The following is a 6000-nucleotide window of genomic DNA, read 5'->3' as shown; positions in this document are numbered from 1 at the left end:
GATGCTCTACAGGTATCTCCGAAGGTGTTAGTTGAGTTAGTATGGATCAAGACTGGGATTTGTCACTCCGTGTGACGGAGAGGTATATCGGGGCCCACTCGGTAATACAACATCACACACAAGCCTTGCAAGCAATGTAACTTAGTGTAAGTTGCGGGATCTTGTATTACGAAACGAGTAAAGAGACTTGCCGGTAAACGAGATTGAAATAGGTATACGGATACTGACGACCGAATCTCGGGCAAGTAACATACCGAAGGACAAAGGGAATGACGTACGGGATTATATGAATCGTTGGCACTGAGGTTCAAACGATAAGATCTTCGTAGAATATGTAGGATCCAATATGGGCATCCATGTCCCGCTATTGGATATTGACCGAGGAGTCTCTCGGGTCATGTCTACATAGTTCTCGAACCCGCAGGGTCTGCACACTTAAGGTTCGACGTTGTTTTATGCGTATTTGAGTTATATGGTTGGTCACCGAATGTTGTTCAGAGTCCCGGATGAGATCACGGATGTCACGAGGGTTTCCGGAATAGTCCGGAAACGAAGATTGATATATAGGATGACCTCATTTGATTACCGGAAGGTTTTCGGAGTTACCGGGAATGTACCGGGAATGACGAATGGGTTCCGGGAGTTCACCGGGGGGGGGGGGGGCAACCCACCCCGGGGAAGCCCATAGGCCATAAGGGTGGCGCACCAGCCCTTAGTGGGCTGGTGGGACAGCCCAAAAGGGCCCTATGCGCCATACAAAGAAAAATCAAAGAGAAAGAAAAAAAAGGGAGGTGGGAAGGAAGGGAAGGACTCCCACCCACCAAACCAAGTCCAACTCGGTTTGGGGGGGGGGGGAGCCTTCCCCCCTTAGACTCGGCCGACCCCCTTGGGGCTCCTTGAGCCCCAAGGCAAGGTCCCCTCCCTCCCACCTATATATACGGAGGTATTGGGGCTGATTTGAGATGACTTTTCCACGGCAGCCCGACCACATACCTCCACGGTTTTTCCTCTAGATCGCGTTTCTGCGGAGCTCGGGCGGAGCCCTGCTGGGACAAGGTCATCACCAACCTGCGGAGCGCCGTCACGCTGCCGGAGAACTCTTCTACCTCTCCGTCTCTCTTGCTGGATCAAGAAGGCCGAGATCATCGTCGAGCTGTACGTGTGCTGAACGCGGAGGTGCCGTCCGTTCGGTACTAGATAGTGGGACTGATCGCGGGATTGTTCGCGGGGCGGATCGAGGGACGTGAGGACGTTCCACTACATCAACCGCGTTCACTAACGCTTCTGCTGTACGATCTACAAGGGTACCTAGATCACTCATCCCCTCTCATAGATGGACATCACCATGATAGGTCTTCGTGCGCGTAGGAAATTTTTTGTTTCCCATGCGACGTTCCCCAACACAGGTAGTACGACCGCCTCCACTGTTCCCCGGCTTAATATTTTGTCTTGGTATTCCTGCTGCCATCCGCGACAGGGGACGCCAGCTTCGAAGCCGGTTGGCTTCGAAGCGACGCCTCGGCTTCGTCGTAGATCACCCAAAACGCGCCACGTGCCAGGCCCCGCCTGACGTAATGATGGTGATTACTGGTGACGGAACCGGGCCTGGGCTCTGGGTCTCTCCACGACGCCCCCTCGGCCTCCGCGCGAGAGATCCTCTACGGATTTACTCCGCGACGGTTGGGCTTAGGGAAGCGCTACCGTCCGTAATACACGGGGTTAGTGGGGTTCCGCGAGCACCGGATCCCCTCCCCACGATGCTTCATGGGGTTTAAATAGGATGCGGGGGTTCCGAGGAGGCCATTCGCCCCCCTTCTCGCCCCGCATCGATGCCCTCTTCCTCCCTGAGCCTAGAGAGAAAGAGCCCGTCCTCTTCGTCTTCGTCGCCTTCGTCGCCGCCGAGCCACCAACCCCCTTCGAGCTCCAGCCTCCCGCAGCCATGGCCGGCGGCTATTCCTCGAAGAAGTATTCGTTGCAAGGAGCCTGGCTGGGCAGCGAGATCTGCCAGGGGCATACCGATGCGCTCCGCCATCATCGGCTGCTGCCCCCATCTTCCCAGGTGCTGGTGCGAATCCCTGGCGCCGAGACCGCGCCTACACCTGCCGCGGGGGAGGTCGTCATCTTTAATGAGCATTTCTACCGGGGCTTCGGGCTCCCGGCGAGCTCCTTCTTCTTCGAGTGGCCCCAATTCTTCGGCCTATAGCCGCATCACCTGGCGCCGAATGCCATATTGCAGGTGTCGGCCTTCGTGGTCTTGTGCGAGGGTTTCCTGGGGATCGACCCCCGCCTCGATCTCTGGTGGAGCTTATTCTTCTTCAAGCAGCAATCCATAACCATGGAGAAGGCCGGGGTGGAGAAGCTCGCCGGACCGCGCCCGATGACACCATGCGGAGCCGCACCGGTGCATCATTGCTCGAAGTCCGGTTTCCCCCAGCTGCCGTTGCAAGAGTCCATCAAGCAGTGGCAGAGGGGTTTCTTCTACGTGAAGAGCGCCGACCCTGCCGAGGACGCCCTCAACATGCCCCCGTTCAACATCAATCCTCCGACGAAGTTGAAGTGGGGGGCGAAGTCCCCCAAGCCGATTCCAGAGGTGGCGCAAATCGGCGCCTACCTCGACGTCTTGGAGAAAGGCGGCTTCCTTGGCCGCGACCTGCTCACCACCATGGTGACCCGCACGATCCTGCCACTGTAGAGGCGGCCACACCTAGTGTGCCAGATGAGCGGCCGGCATGACCCCTGCAGGACATCCACCAAGAGATTCACCCCCAGCGCGGTGGCGCGAGGGGTGAACCTGATCTCCACCGCCCGCATGGACGACAACGGGAGCTGGACATGGGGGATGATCCCCTACAACTGGTCCCGGCCGCCTCCGGTGGTAAGTGTTCTTTTTGGTTCTTTGCTACTTGTCTCGCAACAGGCCGTCTCGCTGAGCCGGCTGTCGAATCTTTTTCGTAGATGTTCGAGAAGCTGCACGCGGCCTTCTGCCCGCCTGCTCCCGATGTGGCAGCGTTCGATGCCTCGGAGATCGAGGACGAGGGCATGGTCGAATCCCACTCGGACTCCTCCGCAGGCTCGGAGAACACGCTAGAGTCGGAAGGGACGGAGCCGTCGGGTGAGTATCTGCGGCCCTCCGTTGTAGATTGGACGGATGACAACGAGATTTCATCATTCCCCTTTGATGCAGCCTTCGAGGAAGACTCCGACGGAGTGGAGGAGGTCACCAGCCCGCCGCTGACGCGCGGCCGGCATCAAAGGATGAGGGCTACCGTCGCTGATGAGGCGGCCGGGAAGAAGGGCAAGGGTGCCACAGCATCCAGGCCGGCTCCTAAGCGCCCGGCGCCGGGTCCTCTAGCCGGGGCACGGGCAGGCGGTGCCAAGAAGCGCCACGGTGCTGGCAGTAGGCAGGTGCCTATGGTCGCGGGGTAAGGGTTCCTCCCCCTTTTGCTCATTGTCTTGTAGGAAGCTTTGTTCCTTAAGAATGTCGCTCGACAGGGAAGCGGAGGATGTGGAGGAAGACACCGCCTCCGCAGCCGAGCGGGCTGGCTGGATAGCAGCCGATGCTGCCGAACGGGAGCTTGATGAGCAATCCAAGCGCCAGTGGGACGCGGCCGCGGGGAAGACGACCGAGGACCAGTCTCGCCCTAGCCAGGCCGAGAAGCCGGTGGAGAAGCGTACGAAGGCTAGACATGAACCCTCCGCGCATGCTTGCGTGGAGGAGCCAGCTAGCGAGGCGGCTTCGAGGCACGCCCCGAGGGCTGAGTGGGGCCAGCCCTCCGAGCCCGACGCTTCTGCACTGGTGGACCTAGAGACGATCCCTGACTCCCCCAGGGCCGAGGCGGCGCCTGACACATAGGAACTGATCCTGGATGCACCAGACGCGGCCCTGATGCGCCAGGGGTGACCATGGATGCCCGGATGCGGCCCATCCACCTCCCGTTGAGGAGGCAGCGCCGGCCGCCGCACCGGCACCTGGAGCCGGCGCCATCGTCGTCCCCCACCATGGTCCAGCTACGCCGGGAGCTGGTGGCCGGGTCGGGAGCCGGCCCATGAAGTCGTGGCGGCGGCCAATTCGGCGCGCGCGCGACTGCCCGCCGGCATTGCACGCACCGGGGTCCCGGAGCTGGTGTCGCTGTTTTCCAGCAGTCGGTCCAAGGTGGAGCAGTCGGCCCGCGTGGTGGCCAGCGACTTGGAGCGCCTAGAGGATCGCACCGGGGTGAGTGCCTCATCTTGGTCTTGAATTTTTTCTCTTTCTTCTTCTTGCGTCAGTGGGGGCGCGACAGCGCACCCACTGGGTGTAGCCCCCGAGAATCGGGCCGGCCGAGCATCGGCCGGGCCGAATCTCTTTGAGCCTCTCTTCTTGTTTTTCTTCTTTAGTGTGGGCGCGCTAGCGCACCCACTGGGTGTAGCCCTAAGAATCGGGCTGGTTATGACTTAACCAGGCCGAATCTTACTTCTGCTTCTTCTTTGCTTTTGCAGGATATTTATGATGCCTAGTTGCAGGCTTACAAGGAGCTGCGGGCTCAGCACCAGGCGGCCGATGGCCAGGTTGCCGGGCTCCAAGCCCGGCTGGGTGAAGTCGCCGTGGAGCGGGATGCCGTGCGTGACGCACTCGACCAGCTCCAGGAGCAACTGGCTCTTCTCCAGACGGAGAAGAAGGACCTCGAGGCGGCTAGCCGGGTCGAGCTGGAGCAGCTGCGCAGCATGCTGCAGGAGAAGGACGCCCCCCATTCTGCCGACGTGGAACGCCTCGCGTCGGTTCATCTCGAGGAGATGAAGCTCAAGGACGCCGCCTTGAGGGAGAAGGAGGAGGCCCTTGTCCAGAAGCAGATGCAGCTGGCCAAGGCCCTGGAGTCTGCGGCGACCCTCCAGGAGGAAGTTGCCCGCCTTACTCAAGCGAGCAAGGTGCGGGAGCTCGAAGTCCTGGAGAGCGTTCATGAGGCCGATGGCGCCTTCCATCGTGAGTCTTATTTTTTATTTTGTCTTGAACTTTCTTGGCCGTCTCCTCTTCTTACTCATTTTTGCACCCCTTTTGCCGTCTCAGGCCTCTTCCCTAAGACACAGGGGGCAGCCGACACAGCCGTCGAGGTGAGCCGTGAGGAGCGCCGCGCGACTGGGCAGGAGGTAGATGCTACCTCCGGCTGGAGCGTGGAGGAGATCGGAGTGGGCCTGAGGGCCCGCCTGTGCGCCCTGGGAGAGTGTGTGGCTTGGCTCCAGGTCGCAGGCTCGTCGATGGTGGCGGCTCTGTGGCCGGAAGGCGTGGAGCCGGCGTCGATGAGCCGGCTCGCCCACTGCCTTGCGGTTGGCGAAGATCGTCTTGACACCTGGCGCACCTCGGCTGCGCGCGCTGGAGCCTACATGGCCCTGCGCTTGGCCAAGTCCTGATATGGAAACCTGGACTTGGGAAAGCTCGTCGCTCAGCACGACGGCTCGGAGGCGGAGCTGCAGGCTGTGGAGGAGGCGCTGTGTGTGAGGGCCAGCGACATCGCCGAGTACGCTGCTTGGGCCGAGCTCAACTTGGAGCGGGGTGAATGCGGCAATGTGATCCCTAAAGATCTACATGGCCTTCAGCCCTATGACGCCAATGGAAGCTCCGACGAGACGGCCCATGATGACCCACAAGTATAGGGGATCAATCATAGTCCTTTCGATAAGTAAGAGTGTCGAACCCAACGAGGAGCAGAAGGCTTTGGTAAACGGTTTTCAGCAAGGTAAAAACTGCAAGCACTGAAAGTAGCGGTAACAAGTGATGGTGTAGTGAGGTGAAACGTAGCAAGAGAAAAGTAACAAGTAACAAGTAGTAGCAATGGTGCAGCAAGTGGCCCAATCCCTTTTGTAGCAAGGGACAAGCCTGGACAAAGTCTTATAGGAGGAAAAACGCTCCCGAGGACACACAGGAATTTCTGTCATGCTAGTTTCATCATGTTCATATGATTCACGTTCGTTACTTTGATAGTTTGATATGTGGGTGGACTGGCGCTTGGGTACTGCCCTTACTTGGAA

At 59.5% G+C, this 6000-nt stretch overlaps 1 pseudogene; it reads left to right on the top strand.

Annotated features, from left to right (window-relative positions):
* The first annotated feature begins 3903 nt into the window (after window positions 1-3903).
* Window positions 3904-6000, top strand: part of LOC123428614 — a 181571-nt pseudogene continuing 179474 nt past the window's right edge.

This window comes from Hordeum vulgare, chromosome 2H (assembly GCF_904849725.1).
Source record: "Hordeum vulgare subsp. vulgare chromosome 2H, MorexV3_pseudomolecules_assembly, whole genome shotgun sequence".
Taxonomy (NCBI): domain Eukaryota; kingdom Viridiplantae; phylum Streptophyta; class Magnoliopsida; order Poales; family Poaceae; genus Hordeum; species Hordeum vulgare.
The sequence above is the reverse complement of the archived record's forward strand: the minus strand, read 5'-3'. Positions and strand labels throughout refer to the sequence as shown.